The sequence below is a fragment of the Podarcis bocagei genome (assembly GCF_964188305.1).
Source record: "Podarcis bocagei genome assembly, chromosome: Z".
Lineage (NCBI taxonomy): Eukaryota > Metazoa > Chordata > Lepidosauria > Squamata > Lacertidae > Podarcis > Podarcis bocagei.
This window is the reverse complement of record NC_138140.1, coordinates 3,338,889-3,359,279: the sequence shown is the minus strand read 5'-3', so window position 1 is coordinate 3,359,279 and position 20,391 is coordinate 3,338,889. Positions and strand designations below refer to the sequence as shown.

The following is a 20,391-nucleotide window of genomic DNA, read 5'->3' as shown; positions in this document are numbered from 1 at the left end:
TTGCCCCTAAAATGTAACTTGCATTTATTCTTCCAATCCCTTTTTATCTGGTTTAATGCTGGTATCTTCTGGAGTTAATCTTGCATCCTTTCTCATCTCTTCAAAGCATTCTTCCTCCATCCCAGCACTCCAGTCCAAAACACACAGGATGTATCTGCACATAACGCTAAGCCAAAAAGTGTGGCTTTTTGACAGTGCATGCTGCCTGAGCACTCCCACTTTGCTCCTCTTTGCCACCAGTGCCAAAACAAACCACAAACTGGTTGGCTTAGAGTGATATCCAAATCTGGGATCATTGTATGTTTCATACTGAAACAAACCACCATCATTAGGCAGCTTGAAGCCATGGTTTGTTGTTGACTTTGCAATCAAGGTTTGTTAGGGCAAAACAAACTATGACCCCCGGTTCATTCATACATTTTTTCTATTTGTTTGCTTGTTAAATTTATATATCACCCTTTATCCGAAGATATCAGGGCGGTTCACAGAATAAAATAACAAGATAAAACACAGTAAATAATTAAACAAAAGCAACAAAACAATACCACCCCGCTTCCCACAGATACACTGCAGGCTAAAGGCCTGGTTGAAGAGGAACGTTTTCACCTGACGCCTAAAAATATATAATGAAGGTACCAGGCAAACCTTCGTGGAGAGAACATTCCACAAATGGGGAGCCACTATAGAAAAGGTCCATTCTTGTGTTGCCACCCTCCAGACCTCACGTGGAGGAGACACATGAATAATGGCCTTAGATTATGAACACAGAATCCAGGACGGCTTATATGGGGAGAGGCGGTCATTAAGGTATTGAGTTGTTAAAGGCTTTATAGGTCAAAACCAACACTTTGAATTGGTCTGGAAGCTGATTGGCAGCTGGTGCAGTTGGGCGAGGATTGGTGTGATATGCTCAAACTGTCTTTCCCTGGTGAGCAACCGGGCCACCAAATTTGCACCGGCTGAAGCTTCTGTACCATCTTCAGAGGCAGCCCTATGTATAATGTGTTGCAGTAATCCAACCTAGAGGTTACCAGAGCATAGACAACAGACGTTAGACTATCCCTGTCCAGATAGAGGCGCAGCTGGGCCAGCAGCCAAAGCAGATGGAAGGCACTCTGGGCCACTGAGGCCACCTGAGCCTCAAGCGACAGCAATGGATTGAGAAGTATCCACAAATAGTGTACCTGCTCTTCAGAGGCAGTGTAACCTCATCAAGAGCAGGCCACCTCCCAGCTATCCAGTTTAGGGAAAAGCCTACTAACCGTGTCTCAGTTTTATCTGAATTGTGCATCAGTTTTTTGGCTCTCATCCAGTCAGTTACCGAGGCAAGACACTGGTCCAGCACATCCTGTATACCTGAAGGAGCGTCTCCACCCCCATCGTTCTGCCCGGACACTGAGGTCCAGCGCCAAGGGCCTTCTGGCGGTTCCCTCGCTGCGAGAAGCAAAGCTACAGGGAACCAGGCAGAGGGCCTTCTCGGTAGTGGCGCCCTCCCTTCAGATGTCAAAGAGATAAACAACTACCTGACATTCAGAAGACATCTTAAGGCAGCCCTGTTCAGGGAAGTTTTTAATGTGTGACATTTTTGTGTATTTTTGGTTTCTATGGAAGCCGCCCAGAGTGGGCGGGGTACAAATATATTATTATCATTATTATTATTGTTATTGTTATTGTTATTGTTATCCTCACCAGCAGATGTAAACAAGACGTAGAGCTGAAATATACACTGAGCTGAGTGTTGATTTCATGCTCTTTCTGATTCACTTCCTCTGGAGCCGGATTGGGTAGCTCCTGCAGACCAATCCAGTTGCTGCCTTCTAGGATCCTACCTGCCTATTGTTCTAAGATCCAAGCTCAGTATATAACATACACCCTCAGCATATTGCTGACGTATTCCAAAACTTTGGATGACCCCACTCAGCAGTTTCATGTAGATGTTAAATAGCATGGGGTGGGGGATTTAGCCCTGAGGAACTCCACATTGAAGGCTCCATGGGGCTGAAAAGCACTCCCCAACCATCACTCTCTGGGAGTGAGCATCCAAGTAGGACTGGAACCACTGTAAAGCAGTGCCACCTACACTCAACTCAGACAGCCTCTCCAGAAGGATACTATGATCAATGATATCAAAAGCAGCTGTGGGGTCGAGAATTAACAGTGACCTATTTCCCCGGGTGGCGCTGTGGGTTAAACCACAGAGCCTAGGACTTGCTGATCAGAAGGTCGGCGGTTCGAATCCCCATGATGGGGTGAGCTCCCATTGCTTGGTCTCTGCTCCTGACAACCTATCAGTTTGAAAGCACGTCAAGTGCAAGTAGATAAATAGGTACCGCTCCGGTGGGAAGGTAAACAGTGTTTCTGTGCGCTGCTCTGGTTTGCCAGAAGCGGCTTAGTCATGCTGGCCACATGACCCAGAAGCTGTACGCCGGCTCCCTTGGCCAATAAAGCGAGATGAGCGCCGCAACCCCAGAGTCGGCCACAACTGGACCTAATGATCAGGGGTCCCTTTACCTTTACCTATTTCCCGTGTCTCTCCCCACAGAGATCATCATGCAATGTTTCTGTGCCAAAGCTGTGTCTAAGCCCCAATTGAAATGGATCTAGAAAATTAGTTTCCTCCAAGTACACCGGGATCTGGCCCCAACCACCTGTTCAAGAACCTTGGTCTAGAAGGGGAGATGAGCAACTGGGGGCAGTGAAGCTGCATGCATACTATGGTTTAATAAACCAGACCTTCTGCTTATCATTATGTATGAACACAATATTTCTTCAGAAGTAAGCTTTGTAGAAATCAATGATATTGCTTTCTATAATATACCAGAGTATGGTGTGTAGGTTTTAACTTTCCGGTTTGCTTGCTTCTGCAATAATTATCTTTTGAGACCAATAACATGAAAGGAAGCAGTGGATTGGGGAAGGGGATGTTGCTGGTTTCTGATGCAGATTTTATATTTTCAAAAATGGTTCCACTGTTCATGGGTGTAGCGGGGTGGGGAGGGGAAGTTGCCTCCCAAATCAATTAAATAAATAAATAAATGAAACTACTTAACTAACTGATCAATTGCATTGCAGATAAATTAGTCCTGCCCCCAACATAATGCCTCCCCCCCCCAAAAAAAAAAATATTGGCTATGTTAAAATAAAATAAAAAACCAGAAACTTTTCCCCAAAACTTTGTGTGGTATGCAAAGAGTTCTGTTATAAAGTTTCTCAGAATTGCAGTTTCGTCCTAGGTGAGAGGCAGAGACATTATTTGCAATAAAGCGATTTTGCTGCTGTTATTGGAGCTGTTTTCTACTTACTCGGCAACAAAACAGCAACATTAATGTTTAGTATTTGCAGTGATATTTTTATAGAAAAAGAGGTGCAACAACTCACCATGACTCACGAGAACTCACCTTGTTCTCTTATAATGGCAATGGTGGCTACCTGGGAGGTGTGGAACTGAGTTCCGGTGAGTTCTGGCTGAAAAAAAGCCCTGAGTATTTGCATATGTTATTTTGATAATCCTTAACAACAACCCCATGAAGTAGGTCATGCTGCAGAAGAGGGGCTGAGGCTGAATCAAGCTAGAATATATAGTTGAATAGGAATTTCCTAGCTTAATAGCTCACTTTCTCACTAACGAAGCAATCTCCTACCAAGGAACATAACATAGAAGGTTTAAGCCCCAAACAGCCCTGTGAGGTGGCTGAGGCCTACAGGTTAGGTCCGATGGCTACAAGTCATGATGTCTCTATGATCTGTTGCAACAGGGTGCTCCCCTCACACGCAGGAAGAGAGAGGAGGACCCACAACAAAGGTGACATTTTAAATTGCCCGCCCTGGAGTCCAAGACCACCCCCAGAAACATCATACATCACAGAAGGGGTGTAACCTAAGACCACCCCTCAGATACATCATACCTACATCACAAAAAGGTGGTCTAAACAAAAATTTGAATGTTGTTTTTCTCCTGTCCTTGTTTATCTCCTGTCTGGCAGGTTACTTGATTGGATTACCTGGGGAGCCTGGCCATTCTTTTGTAGTGATAAATACTTAGTTCCTGGGACAGGTCACAGGCTCACACCCTATTCAAACACAGACATACTGTTAAGACTGGATTTGTGAAGGAAAAGACAATGGGGAGGCTTTTCCATTTTCCTTTGACCTTGCAGAGAAAACATTCGGTCAGTTTGGGACAGTTTGGGAATCAAAATGGTTCCAGGTCGGTCTTCCTGTGCTGATCTATGTATGTGCTTGGTTGGTACACTTATGAACGTTTAACATATATCTAAGACCTCAAAATTCCTATCACACCTGGCACCAACTTCTGAAATGCCAGAAGCCTAGGAAGTGCTTGCCCAGCTTTGGAAAGGAGAGAAGGGCTTAAGGACCTTACCAGAGTCCTGCAGCCTCCTCCTCAGAGTCAGTTGCCTGGCTTAGCTACAGTAGAGGACAGGGGTAGGCAAACTAAGGCCCGGGGGGGGGGGCTGGATGCAGCCTAATCCCCCTCTCAATCCAGCCCGTGGACGGTCCAGGAATCAGTGTGTCTTTACATGAGGAGAATGTGTGCTTTTATTTAAAATGCATCTCTGGGTTATTTGTGGGGCCTGCCTATTGTTTTCACATGAGTAGAATGTGTCCTTTTATTTAAAATGCATCTCTGGGTTATTTGTGGGGCATAGGAATTCGTTCATTTCACACACACCCCTCCAAAATATAGTCCCGCCCACCACATGGTCTGAGGGATGGTGGACTGGCCCATGGCTGAAAAAGGTTGCTGACCCCCTGGTATAGGATCTAGGATCCAGCAGTTTTCCTGCCCAGGGTGCCATTAAAGTCTGGCTTTGGGAGTGCTGTGCTAAGGGTCAGGGGGTGAGATTGGCAGTTTTCCTGTTCAGGGTATTGAGGTGAGGTGATGCAAAATTGAGACAGTCCACTTGGGGGTGCTAAGGATCACAAAGATTGGGAGAGTTGCTGAGTTGCCACAAAATTGAGAAGACCCATAACTGAGAAGATCTACTTGGGGCAACAAGTTATGGAAGATTGCAAAGTCTGCCCATTTTGTCTAGCTTTGGAAAGTTGTCAGAGCCCTGGCACACAGGTCTCCATTTTATGGAAAATTACAAAGTGATGCTCTCAGAGCACTGGCAGAAGCCTAGGAAGTGCTTGGCTAGCTTTGAGAAGAAACAAAGGGTTGTGGGACCCTGCCAGAGCTCTGCAGCCTCTTTCCCAGAGCCAGACAGCAGTGTGAAGTAGAGGTGTGAAGTGGAGGCCTTAGTCAGGTCAATAAACACCATATACAGGGGTTGGTTTCGCTCTCCACTTTTTTCTTGAAGCTGTGTAGCAGTGAAAATCATGTCCACTGTCCCCCTAGACCAGTGATGGCCAAAGTTGACCCTCCAGATGTTTTGGGACTACAACTCCCATCATCCCTAGCTAACAGGAACAGTGGTCAGAGATGATAGGAATTGTAGTCCCAAAACAGCTGGAGAGCCAAGTTTGGCCTTCACTGCTCTAGAAGGTCGAAATTGGCCTCTACAGTCACTTATAGACTCATTGTTCATGGAAGACAATCTTACTTAGCTACAAGTGATCACCAAAGAAGAAAAAGTAGCAGTGGTGCCAACTTGAATAAAATAGGGGGGCAGGTAAGCCCCGAACTGCATAATCGATCACATGATGTGGTTCACAGACAGTTTGAATGGCAATGCCCATCAACTTTGGGGGGAACGGTTACCTCAAATATTTTATTGGGTGATCTAAAGGCCCCTCAGCAAGGCCCCTGGCTCTGGAAAGGAGGCTCCAGAGCTCTGGCAGGGCCCTACACCCTTTCCCTTATCCCCAAAGTTGGGTGCCAATAATTGCCTCCCCTAAGTGGAACCGCCCCCAACTGAACTGTCTGTTTTGTGCCAGCTTGCCTCAACCCCCGGTGTCGATCTCCTCTCTGCCTGGTTCAGGGTCCAAGAGTCCTTCTCTCCACTTCCTAGGCATCCCAGAGCCCTTGCACTGCCCTCTCAATGCCATACAAAATGGAGGGGCTTCGGTAATCTTTAATAAAATTGTGCCCTATGCAAGGCCAATATTTGATGCCCTTGAATGGATCTTCTCGGTTATGGATCTTCTCGGAGCCCTGTGCGGGAAAATTGCAGATGTCCCGCACTGCGGCAAGCAAGGCGCCTGGCTCCAGGTAGGAGGTTCCAGGACTCTGTCAGGGTCCTAAAGTCCTTCCCTCCTTCCCAAAGCCCGGTGCAAGACCAATATTTGGCGCCCCCAAGTGGATTCTCGCAGTTATGGGTCTTCTCAATTTTGTGAAACTCAGCACCACTTCTGGCTTGAGGGAGGCAGTGCCAGGGCTCTGGCAGCATCCCAGAGCCCTTGTGCCATCCTCCCAAGGTCAAACAAAATGGAAGGGCCTTTGTAATCCTCCATAAAATGGTGTCCTGTGGAGGCCAATATTTGGCGCCCCGGCTTTGGGAAGATGGTGTCAGGGCTCTGACAGCATCCCAGAGCCCTTGCGCTGTCCTCCCAAGGCCAAACAAAATGGTAGGGCCTTTGTAATCTTCCATAAAATGGCGCCTGTGAGGCCAATATTTGGCGCCACCAAGTGGATCTTCTCAATTTTGCAGCACCTCAGCACCACTTCCGGTTTTGGGAAGGTGGTGCCAGGGCTGACAGCATCCCAGAGCCCTTGCACTGTCCTCCCAAGGCCAAACAAAATGGTAGGGCCTTTGTAATCTTCCATAAAATGGCGCCTGTGAGGCCAATATTTGGCGCCACCAAGTGGATCTTCTCAATTTTGCAGCACCTCAGCACCACTTCCAGTTTTGGGAAGGTGGTGCCAGGGCTCTGACAGCATCCCAGAGCCCTTGCGCTGTCCTCCCAAGGCCAAACAAAATGGAAGGGCCTTTGTAATCTTCCACAAAATGGCGTCCTGTGGAGGCCAATATTTGGCGCCCCGGCTTTGGGAAGGTGGTGCCAGGCCTCTGACAGCATCCCAGAGCCCTAGAGTCGTCCCCCAAGGCCAAACAAAATGGTAGGGCCTTTGTAATCTTCCACAAAATGGCGTCCTGTGGAGGCCAATATTTGGTGCCCCGGCTTTGGGAAGGTGGTGTCAGGACTCTGACAGCATCCCAGAGCCCTTGCGCTGTCCTCCCAAAGCCAAACAAAATGGTAGGGCCTTTGTAATCTTCCATAAAATGGCGCCCTGTGGAGGCCAATATTTGGCGCCCCCAAGTGGATACTCACAGTTATGGATCTTCTCAATTTGGCAGCACCTCAGCACCACTTCCGGTTTTGGGAAGGTGGTGCCAGGGCTCTGACAGCATCCCAGAGCCCTTGTGCTGTCCTCCCAAGGCCAAACAAAATGGAAGGGCCTTTGTAATCTTCCATAAAATGGCACCTGTGGAGGCCAATATTTAGCGCCCCCAAGTGGACGCTTCAATTTTGTGCCACCTTGCCTCAGCACCCTATAAAGCACCTGGCTCAAGGTCCAAGAGTCCTTACTGCCACTTCCTGGGAATCCAGTTTTGGGAAGGCAATGCCAGGGCTCTGGGGGCATCCCTCAGCCCTTGCACCGCCCTACCAATGCCAGGCAAAATGAAGGCACTTTGGTAATCTTTAATAAAATTGTGCCTTATGTGAAGCCAATATTTGATGCCCCTGAATGGTCATAGATCTTCTCAGAGTCCTGTGCAGGAAAACTGCAGATCTCCCACACTGTGGCAAGCAGGGTGCCTGGCATAGGGTAGGAGGCTCCAGGGCTCTGGTAGGGTCCTAAAGCCCTTCTCTCCTTCCCAAAGCCAGGTGTGAGGACAATATTTGCTGCCCCCAAGTGGATCTTCTCAATTTTGCACCACCTAATCTCAGCACCCTGTGCACAGAAACTACCAATCTCCTGAACTGCAGCTAATTAAGGCCCCTGGCTCTGTGAAGGAGGCTTCAGGGCATTGGCAGGTCCCAGAGCCCTTCCATTGTTCTCAAAGGTGGCCAAGCGCTTACCAAGCTTTGGGAAGAAGACCCTGAAATGTATCTTTGCAGAGCAAGGGCAGTTTTCCTGCGCAGGGTGCCCAGCCAAGGTAAAGCCAAAAGCAGTGCTGAGCTGCCACAAAATATAGAAGACCCACATGGAGGCGCTAAGTTATGGAAGATTGCAAAGTCTGTCCACTTTCTCTGTGTTTGGGAGGGATGCTGCCACAGTACTGCTACTGCCTTCCCAAAGCTGGAAGCCTAGGAAGCCCTTTCCCAGCTTTATGGAGGAAAGGGCTCTAGGACTCTACCAGAGCCCTGGAGTCTCCTTCCCAGACCCAGGTGCCTTGCTCAGTGTAGTGCTGGATCTGGGATCCTGCAGTTTTTCTGAACAGGGTGCCAAGCTGAGGTGGCACAAAATTGAGAAGTCCCATTACCAATAATAACCACTTGGTGGCACTATAGGTACTGTACAGTTAAACTACTATGCTTAATTTTGTTTCTTCTAAAGATAGTTTCTGAGAAACGAAGTTGCCCTTCAGCTATGAGCTTTTAAGGGCTTCTGTTTTGTTACTTCAGGAGAGCCATCCTCTTATCACTTCAACGACAAGACATCCGCTAAGGAGTAACCCTACCAAAGGCGCCTCAACTTCTGCAGCCAAGCTGGTGCCAAACCTATTGCTCTGCTTTCCTTTGGACCACATCAGCGAGGCCCAGAGGAGGGTCTTGTAAGCCCAGGACTTCCATACACACTGCCAGACCTGCGCCCCAGAGAGGTCACTTTGGTGCTGCAAATGCAGCAAAAACATCATAAATGGTGGGTCTTGTACATATCCCTTTGCCTCAGCCTTATCAGCCACCTGCTAGCTAGAGTTACAAGGACAGAAGCAGTGGGAGGGGTGTGTGCATGCATTTCACTCTGCTATTTTGCTGCAAGTGTATTGCGTCTCCTAAGGACGGACGGAGGGCTCTGGGACCCTGCAGCTTCCTTCCCAAAGCCAGGCGCCTTGCTTAGCCGCAGTGCGGGATTTGGAGTGCTGGAAGAATGAGTTAAAGTAAATCAAAATAAGATTTTAAAATAATAAAAAACAGACACATGAAAAACGTTTTAAAAGGCAGAGGAAAACAACAATAACAAAACAACAAAAATGCAATTAAGGTTACAGAACTATATAGCATATATGTAAATTGATTAAATTTATCAAGATTCAGGTAGGTAGCCATGTTGGTCTGACACAGCTGGGGTGGAAATAAAAATTGTCCAGTAGCACCTTAGAGACCAACTAAGTTTGCTCTGGCTATACGCTTTGTGCATGCACATGAAAGCTTGTACCCAGACCAAACTTAGTTGGTTTCTAAGGTGCTACTGGATAATTTTTTAATATTTTTTATTTGTTTCCCTCAAGTATATGTTTGTTCATAGCTTACTATGGTTTTGGTAAATACATTCCAAATATAATTAAATTTGTCCATGCATTATCTTCATCTGGGTTGCAAGAGTTGTCATGACATCTATCCACAGAGGTCATATTTTTGTCCTTCCAACGTATTAATATCAATTGTTTGGCAGATGTAAGGGAACAGAGAATCTATTTACATTGACCAATTTCAAGCCCCATATATTAGGTATATAGTTTAAGATTATGTTATCTTCTGAAATTTTAATTTATTCCCCACAATAGAATCATAGAATCATAGAATCATAAAATTGGAATAGACCACAAGGGCCATCGAGTCCAACCGCCTGCCAAGCAGGAACACCATCAGAGCACTCCCGACATATGGTTGTCAAGCCTCCGCTTAAAGACCTCCAAAGAAGGAGACTCCACCACACTCCTTGGCAGCAAATTCCATTGTCGAACAGCTCTTATTGTCAGGAAGTTCTTCCTAATGTTTAGGTGGATCCATTGCTCCGTGTCCGCTTCTCTGGAGCAGCAGAAAACAACCTTTCTCCCTCCTCTATGTGACATCCTTTTATATATTTGAACATGGCTATCATATCACCCCTTAACCTCCTCTTCTCCAGGCTAAACATGGCCAGCTCCCTTAGCCATTCCTCATAAGGCATCGTTTCCAGGCCTTTGACCATTTTGGTTGCCCTCCTCTGGACATAGAATCATAGAATCATAGAGTTGGAAGAGACCACAAGGGCCATCGAGTCCAACCCCCTGCCAAGCAGGAACCATGTTCCAGTTTGTCAGTGTCCTTCTTGAACTGTGGTGCCCAGAACTGGACACAGTACTCCAGGTGAGGTCTGACCAGAGCAGAATACAGTGGCACTATTACTTCCCTTGATCTAGATGCTATACTCCTATTGATGCAGCCCAGAATTGCATTGGCTTTTTTAGCTGCCGCGTCACACTGTTGGCTCATGTCAAGTTTGTGGTCAACCAAGACTCCTAGATCCTTTTCACATGTACTGCTCTCAAGCCAGGTGTCACCCATCTTGTATTTGTGCCTCTCATTTTTTTTGCCCAAGTGCAATACTTTACATTTCTCCCTGTTAAAATTCATCTTGTTTGTTTTGGCCCAGTTCTCTAATCTGTCCAGGTCGTTTTGAAGTGTGATCCTGTCCTCTGGGGTGTTAGCCACCCCTCCCAGTTTGGTGTCATCTGCAAATTTGATCAGGATGCCCTTGAGTCCATCATCCAAGTCGTTGATAAAGATGTTGAATAAGACTGGGCCCAAGACAAAACCCTGTGGCACCCCACTAGTCACTCTTCTCCAGGATGAAGAGGAACCATTGATGAGCACCCTTTGGGTTCGGTCAGTCAGCCAGTTACAAATCCACTGAGTGATAGCATAGTCAAGACCGCATTTTACCAGCTTCTTTACAAGAATATCATGGGGCACCTTGTCAAATGCCTTGCTGAAATCAAGGTAGGCTACATCCACTGCGTTCCCTTCATCTACCAGGCTTGTAATTCTGTCAAAAAACGAGATCAGGTTAGTCTGACATGACTTATTTTTCAGAAATCCATGCTGACTATTGGTGATCACAGCATTCCTTTCTAGGTGCTCACAGACTGTTTGCTTAATGATCTGCTCCAGAATCTTCCCTGGTATTGATGTCAGACTGACTGGGCGATAATTATTTGGGTCCTGAGGACTTCCGGTCGGTGCCAGCGCTTAATGGCGGTCCTACCTCCGAGCTCCGGAGAAGGACTGCTTCGCAAGTTCGGGTCTTACCCGCTACGGCGAGCGGGGGACCCCTAAAATCCCAGGCGCTGAAGCCTGAGAACAAGGAGACTCGGTGGGCACCTTCGCGCCCCCCGGTACCGTGAAAGAGCCTTTTTAAAGGCTACGGATCGACATCGGGAGAGAGCGCGGTGCTGAGAGTCGCTACCCAGCCTGCGAAGTGAAGCCGCGTCGCCATAAGCGGAGAGCGCCGATTCCTTCCTGAAAAGAAAATCTGGACTGAATTCCCGTGAGTAAGAGCTGGAAAACAATCGGGACCCTTTAAATTTCAGAAATTGGGCTAAAAACGGGGAGATTTAAACAAAGGAAGTCTGCCTCCCCCCGACTGCATGAAAGTGAAAGCAACGGAACTCTAAACTTGCATCCGTTTAGACCTGCTCTTTGATCATATAAACCGGACATTTAGACCCTTGATCTCCCCTCTAGCAAGCAGGGCAGAGGGGAGGTGAATTTGACTAACAACTGCATGATTTATTTGGAGGAAAAAACCTCTGCTATCTCATCTATTTGAAAGCTCGAAACGGTCTGCCTTTTTAGTACACTGAGCTGACTTTTCCCTGTGAAGTGACACCTTGATACAAAGTTTCCACAGTGCCTGACTTTTGTACATTATAAGAAGAAACAGTATAAACAGTATACTGGGTAACTGTGGCAATTGGAAGTTATAAGACTTTAGCAACATTGACTTTGACTGTGTTAATCTCCTTTCTTTCTACATCTTGGACTGTCTCCTTTGTTCTTGTATTTGGAAACTGCCTTCTATGGCCATTTTGATTTGCTCCCTCTAGAGGATAAAGTAAAGTCCGGCACGGCCTAAGACAGTGGAATTTTCCAAGGGAGAATAAATCCCGTGGGAATTGACCTTGACATGAGTGGACCACAAGAAGAGATAGCTACAAGAGCCAAGACCAAGCAACAACAACAACAACAACAGTTGCAGCTGCAACAAGCAAAGAAAAGAGGCTCAATCTCAGGCGCAACAGCCGGATTAGCTGGAACAACAGGACAAGACAAAGGAGCAGCCGTTTCTATGGAAGCTGTGACAGAAGCCTTGCTTAAGATAAACCAGACTTTGGAGTCTCTGACAAAACAGACTTCAGAGAACACACAAAAATTAACAGAAATATCAACAAGATTAAACCAGAATACAGAATCTATAAACAAACTGGTCGAGGAAAACGCCACCACGCGTCAAATTGCCGAAGAGGCCAAAGCCACTGCTGGAGAGACGCAGGAGAAATTAGAGCCACTTGCCAAGAAGGTCTATGAGCATGATGCAACTTTGGCCTTGTGGGAGTTACAGAGGAAAGAGAGAAACTTAAAATTAAGACTGATTCCGGAGAATGAAAGAGACAACCTTGTGGAATATTTGACACGGGAGTTTGCGGATTGTTGGGACCTTGAGGAAGACGAATTCAAAATCACAACTGCCTTTAGACTGGGTAAAAAGCAAGATAGAAAGACACCGAGAGATTGTCTGATCACACTCAGATCTAAGGAGGAAAGAGATAAAATTTTAGGACTACACTTTGAAAAGGCCTTGCAAATTGGAAATTCAGCTGTACAGATCTTTAAAGACATACCAAAATACATTTTGGATTTAAGAAACTTCTACAAGGATTTGGTTCTTTTGTTAAAGAAAAATTCTATCCGCTTCAGGTGGGAGTTCCCACAAGGACTGTCATTCGACTACAAGGCAAAGAAAGTGAAAATAAAGACAATTCAAGATAAAGACAAATTTTTGGCAAGATACCAGGAGGACCTACAGAAGGGGACTGTGGACGTACTTGCAGAACAGAGGAGAGCACTGGATATCCTGAATCTCTCGTTTGGACAAAAACCACCACCATCAGAAGAAGAGCAACAACTTGGAGCTGTTGGAGGAGCCTTAAGAAAATAACAAGATGGCTTTGCAATTCCTTAGTTGGAATTGTAATGGACTGAATGGGCCTTTGAAGAGAAGACAAGTATTTCATATTTTGAACAGAGAACAACTGGACTTGATATGTTTACAAGAAACTCACATAACCAGAGCCCACAGGAGATTACTCACAAATAAAAGGCTAGGACAAGAATTTATCTCATCAGACAAAGTTAAGAAGAGAGGAGTGGTAATATATGTGAAGGAGAAATGGGCTCCAAAAATGATATTCAAAGATGAACAAGGGAGATATCTGGCTGTGGAGATACAAGTACAAGGAGAAAAATTTTTAGTTGTTGGAATTTATGCACCAAATGAAGGCAAATCTGACTTCTTTAAGAGACTTCATGAAACTTTGACGGACTATCTGGATTACAATATGATAATCATGGGAGACATGAATGGCGTGGTCTCCACTAATATGGACAAGGCACAAAGACTAACAGTCACTAAAGAAGGGAGACTCCCTAAGACTTTTTTCGAAATGACAGAAAACATGGACTTGATAGACATTTGGAGAACAAGGAACCCTCTGGAGAGAGAGGGAACCTTTTTCTCCCAAGCAATGATGACCTGGACCAGAATTGACCAAATCTGGGTTACTAGTGGACTGGCTCCAAAGATTAAGAAAGTGGAAATCTGCCCAAAAACTTGCTCCGACCATAACGCCGTGAAGATGGAGATGAAACTCACAATAACTGGTCAATTTAGATGGAGAATGAATGACACCCTCTTTCGAGATAAGGAGATTCTCACGAAGGCCCAAAAGACCCTAAAAGACTATTTTGAAATAAATTTGAGGACCGACGTGGAGAAAAGAGTGATCTGGGACGCAAGTAAAGCGGTTATGAGAGGATTTTTGATTCAACAAAATTCAATAAAGAGGAAAAAACAAAATGAGAAAAAAGAGAAGATCTTGGAAATGATAAAGGAAGGAGAGAGGAAATTAAGAACAAAACCAAAGTCTCAGGACATTTTAAGAGAGATCAAGTTATATCAAACTCAATATATGGAATTTATGAACCAAGAGATTGAATGGAAGATAAAGCAAATGAAGCAAAAGACTTTTGAATCAGCAAATAAATGTGGTAAACTTTTGGCATGGCAATTGAAGAAAAGGCAGAAACTAAATACAGTTACAAGCCTAGAGGTGGATGGAAAGAACATATCTAAACCCAATGAAATTAGAAATTGCTTTTTAAGTTATTTCAAAAAACTCTACACCCAAGGCCCGCAAAATGAAGAAGATATAGACAAATTCCTTGGAAGATATGGATTACAAAATATCTCTCAGCAAAGTAAGATGGACTTGAACCAGAGAATCTCAGAACAAGAGATAGAGGCTGCCATTCAGAATATGCAACTGGGCAAATCTCCGGGACCAGATGGACTGACTTCTAGATACTACAAATCGCTGAAGGAATGGCTGATTCAACCACTAAGAGAAGTTTGTAATGAGATTCTTGAGGGGAAAAGGGCACCTGAATCGTGGAAAGAGGCATATATTTCACTCATACCAAAGTCAGAGACTGAAAAGACCCAACTCAAGAACTACCGCCCAATATCACTCCTTAATGTGGATTACAAAATTTTTGCAGACATTTTGGCAAAAAGATTTAAAAGAGTTTTGATGGAGAAGATTCATAAAGACCAAGCAGGCTTTCTCCCTAAAAGACACCTAGCAGACAATGTAAGGAATGTAATAGACATCTTGGAAAAGCTGGAGGTGAATATAAACACTAAAGCAGTATTGATCTTTGTGGATGCGGAGAAAGCCTTTGATAACATCTCTTGGAGTTTTATGAGGAAGAATCTTCATGGGATGGGGGTAGGCCAGGGTTTTGAGAATGGTATGGCTGCAATATATTCTGAACAAAAAGCTAAACTGATTGTAAATAATGTTGTGACTGAGGAACTTAAGATAGAAAAAGGAACACGACAGGGGTGCCCAATTTCCCCATTACTTTTCATTTCGGTTCTGGAGGTGTTGCTGAATATGATAAGAAATGACCAGCAGGTCAAAGGTGTGCAGGTCGGAGCTAAACATTATAAGTTAAGAGCGTATGCAGATGACCTAGTATTGACTTTGCAAGAGCCAAACACTAGTACGAAAAGGGTCTTAGAAATAATACAACAATTTGGCCAGGTAGCTGGATTTAAGTTGAATAAGCAAAAAACTAAAGTTTTAGGGAAAAACCTAACAGATATGGAAAAGGAGAAATTTCAGGAGGAAACAGGTTTGACAGTGGTCAAGAAGGTCAAATACCTAGGGGTTTATTTAACACCTAAGAATGTCAATTTGTATAAGGATAATTATGAAAAATGTTGGTCAGAGATTAAAAAAGATTTAGAAATATGGTCAAATCTGAAACTGTCAATGTTAGGCCGAATTGCAGTAATTAAAATGAATGTATTGCCTAGAATGTTATTTTTGTTTCAGACCTTGCAGATTCTTGACAAGATGGAATGTTTTAAGAGGTGGCACAAAGACATTTCGAAATTTGTCTGGCAGGGCAAAAAGCCCCGAATTAAATTCAAAATACTGACTGACGCTAAAGAAAGAGGGGGTTTTGCCCTGCCGGACCTAAAATTGTACTATGAGGCAGCAGCTTTTTGCTGGCTGAAAGAATGGATGCTCCTCGAGAACACGGACATCTTGGATCTGGAAGGTTTCAATAATGCTTTTGGTTGGCATGCATATCTTTGGTATGACAAAGTTAACAGTACTTTTAAAAATCACATTGTTAGAAAAGCATTATTTAATGTTTGGATAAGATACAAAGACCTATTGGAAAATAAAACACCTAGATGGGTGTCACCAGTGGAGGCTAAAGCAGTGAAGAAACTCAATATGGAGGTCGGATGGCCGAAGTATTGGGAAATCTTAGAACAGGATGGAGACAAGTTTAAACTACAAAGTCAGGAGAAATTGAAGCACAAAGTAGAAAATTGGTTTCAATATCGCCAAATAATGGAATTTTTTAAACAGGATAGGAAAATCGGTTTCCAGGTGGAGAAATCAAAACTAGAGACCGAATTGCTAGAACCCAATACTAAGAATTTATCTAGAATGTATAACTTGCTGTTGAAATGGAACACACAGGATGAAACAGTTAAATCTGCTATGATTAAGTGGGCGCAGGATGTTGGACACAACATTATGTCAGATGACTGGGAATGGTTATGGAACACCGGTATCAAATTTACGGCATGTAATGCCTTAAAGGAAAACATTATGAAAATGGTTTACAGGTGGTACATGACCCCAGTCAAACTGGCAAAAATCTACCATTTGCCCGATAATAAATGTTGGAAGTGTAAAGAGACTGAAGGTACTTTCTATCACCTTTGGTGGACATGCCCGAAGATAAAGGCCTTCTGGGAAATGATCTATAATGAAATGAAAAAGGTACTTAAATGTACATTTCCTAAAAAACCAGAGGCCTTTCTCTTGGGCATTGTCGACCAATTGGTGACAAAGAAAGATAGAAATTTCTTTATGTATGCCACAACAGCAGCAAGAATACTCATCGCAAAGTATTGGAAGACACAAGATTTACCTACTCTGGAAGAATGGCAGATGAAAGTGATGGACTATATGACATTGGCTGAGATGACAGGCAGAATCCGCGACCAACGCAAAGAGACGGTGGAAGAAGAATGGAAAAAATTTAAAAGCTATCTTAAGGACTACTATAAACTGAATGAATGTTAAAATGTTGTGGTTGCCAGAAGCAATAGGGTACAAGGATACAAGGTTAGACAATAAAAGAGGACTAAGATGACAGAGATTAGAAAGTAACAATTGGGAGTTGCTAGTTCAAATATGGACATTGGGATGCAGAGAGGGGGGGTATGGGGAAGTCCAAGAAAAGAGGTTTATGAAAATATCTTTGAAACTATTCTGTATGTTTGTCATTTTTTGTGTTTGTTTGTTTTTCCTAAAAATGTTGTAAAACCAATAAAAATTTATTAAAAAAAAAAAAAGATAATTATTTGGGTCCTCTATTTTCCCCTTTTTGAAAATAGGGACAACATTTGCCCTCCTCCAGTCTGCCGGGACTTTGCCTGTTCTCCAGGAATTCTCAAAGATGACTGCCAGTGGTTCTGAGTTCACATCTGCCAGTTCTTGGATGAAGTTCATCTGGCCCTGGAGACTTCAATACATCTAAACTAGCCAAGTATTCTTGTACTATCTCCTTAGTTATTCTGGGCTGTGTGTCCTCTGCTGAATCATTTGCTCCAAATTCTTCAGGTCGGGCATTGTTTTCTTTATCGGAGAAGACTGAGGCAAAGAAGGCATTGAGGAGTTCAGCCCTTTCTGTGTCCCCTGTTTGCATTTCACCATCTTCTCCTCTGAGTGACCCCACTGTTTCTTTGTTCTTCCTTTTGCTACGAACATACCCATAAAAGCCTTTTTTGTTGCTTTTAACCTCTCTAGCAAGCCTGAGTTCATTCTGTGCTTTAGCTTTTCTGACTTTGTGTCTACATGTGCTGGCTATTTGTTTGAATTCCTCTTTGGTGGTTCCCCCCTTTTCCATTTTTTTGTACACATCCTTTTTAATCTTAGTTAAAAGTTCTTTAGATAGCCACCCTGGCTTCTTTAGGCACCTTCCATGTTTCCGTCTCATTGGTATTGCCTGAAGTTGTGCTTTTACTATCTCCCTCTTAACAAACTCCCAGCCATCATGAACTCCCTTTCCTTTTAGTATTGCTGTCCATGGGATCTCACCCAGCACTTCCCTAAGTTTCATGAAGTCGGCTTTCTTAAAGTCAAGAAATTGAGTCCTAGTATGCTTGGCTGCTCCTTTCCGCTGTATAGTAAACTTCAGAAGAGCATGATCACTCGCACCTAATGATCCTTCCACTTCTACCCCACTAGCCAGGTCATCAACATTGGTTAGGACCAGATCTAAAATGGCTTTTCCTCTTGTTGCTTCTCCCACTTTCTGGACAATGAAGTTGTCTGCAAGGCCAGTGAGGAATCTGTTTGACCTTATGCTCTTGGCTGAGTTTGACATCCAACAAATATCCGGGTAATTGAAGTCCCCCATTACTACAATCTCCCTTCCTTTTGCATGCTTGGCCATCTGTTCCAGGAAGGCATCATCTATGTCCTCGTTTTTATGCATTCCAATAGTCCCGCCCCCAATTTGCAAACACCTAACACTGTATAAACATAGGTTTCAAACAAGCATTTTATTGCATCTCCAGTGTTTATGCAGTCGTAATGGAATCCAATAAACTTGAAATAAAATCTTTTGTTGTATGAAACTCAAGTTTATAATCCAATGACCTTAGACATGGAGGCTAAAACATTATCCCATTAACTAAGATGGGGCTTGCTAATTATTTCTTTCTTTCATTTCTCAAAGTCTGTGCGTCAAATTGATCAATAGACACTAAATATATACTAAAAGTAGTATCTGGTTTTTTAACCTCTAAGGATGCAATCAAGCATTCAAATAACCTTATGTGATTGCAGCTTTGCACAGGTGGGGCAGCGATGGCCGAATAAATAAATGGAGAGTGGGTCTCCTCTGCTCCCATTTATCATTTATTTATTTACTTCCCACTGCCCTGTCCACATAAAGCTGTGATCCCATAAGTAAAATAAGAATAAGATGATAAGATGTGAGTTACCTGTAGTGGCAGTATCAGGACAGGACTTGCAGGGGTTTAATGTACAGGGTTCAATTGGGACAGCTCTGTCAGTAAAGCATGGGACTCTTAATCTGAGGGTTGTGCCCCACTTTGGGCAAAAGATTCCTGCATTGAAGGGGGTTGGACTATCAGCGGTTCTCAACCTGTGGGTCCCCAGATGTTGTTGGACTACAGCTCCCATCATCCCTGAGCTCTGGCCTTGCTAGCTGGGGGTGATGGGAGTTGTAGTTCACCAACATCTGGGGACCCACAGGTTGAGAAAGGCTAGACTAGATCAATGTTTCCCAAACTAGGGTCCCCACCTGTTTTCGGACTACAACTCCCATCATCCCTACCTAGCAGGACCTGTGGTGAGGGATGGTGGGAACTGTAGTCCAAAAACCGCTGGAGACCCAAGTTTGGGGAACCCTGGACTAGATGATCCGCATGGTCCCTTCCAACTCTATGATTCTATGATGGATGGTGACTCATCTACATGTGCTCCAAAGCACATGCCCTCTTCTTCATTTACTATTCTCTTTGGAGAACTGGCCCAGAAAAGGAGGTAAGCCCACACATGAGGCAACTTGCCACAGAGGCAAGAGCATTCACATCACATATGATTCTGGAGACCTCTGTTCGAATCTTTACTAAGCCATGAAGTACTGTGGGTCAGCATATGACCACCTCTCCGAAACCAGGCGTACCTCACAAGGATGTTGCGTGGATTAAAAATACCGCAAGTGCTGCCCTGGTGGCAGGGCAGAGAGATTTAAATATAGATGCAGAATACAGGGAAGTTAACAGAAACTATATAAGAAATACAGGTACCTCGGGTTACAGATGCTTCAGGTTACAGACTCCGCTAACCCAGAAATAGTACCCCGGGTTAAGAACTTTGATTCAGGATGAGAACAGAAATCGCACGGCGGTGGCGCGGCAGCAGTGGGAGGCCCCATAGGCTAAAGTGGTGCTTCGGGTTAAGAACAGTTTCAGGTTAAGAACGGACCTCCGGAACGAATTAAGTACTGTATGTAACTGCGGTATAAGATAATCAACAGATAAAGTACAGCAAGACTAATTGGAAGTCATTTTTAATTTCTTGTTTTACAATCGTTTACATCATCGGGAGTACAGGATGTTAGTTATAAGAATTGTGTTGTTTCATATATTGCTACTGTCTGTCAATTTATAGTTTGTTTATTTGACTGTATGTTTGTCTATTGGTTTGTTTGCTTTCCTGGCATAAATGTATCTATGTATTTTCAAACAATAAAGATATACACATTGTAAACAAAATAATATACATACAGCGGTACCTCGGGTTAAGTACTTAATACGCTCTGGAGGTCTGCTCTTAACCTGAAACTGTTCTTAACCTGAGGTACCACTTTAGCTAATGGGGCCTCCCGTTGCTGCTGCACCGCCGTCTCACGATTTCTGTTCTCATCCTGAAGCAAAGTTCTTAACCTGAGGTAATATTTATGGGTTAGCGGAGTCTGTAACCTGAAGCGTCTGTAACCTGAAGCGTCTGTAACCCGAGGTACCACTGTACATACATACATGCATACAGAATACACGCCCATCTGTCCTCACCCGCCCCCCATGCCAATAGCGGACTTCCGAGGTCTTCCGGCCTTTGCCGGACTCGAATTCCCGTCAGCCCTAACCATTGGCCG

General features: G+C 44.3%; 1 long non-coding RNA gene across 1 annotated transcript in view; it reads right to left on the bottom strand.

The window, feature by feature from the left end:
* The window catches only part of LOC308579087, a 29,229-nt gene that overhangs the window by 5,125 nt on the left and 3,713 nt on the right, over positions 1 to 20,391 (bottom strand). The window lies entirely within an intron of this gene.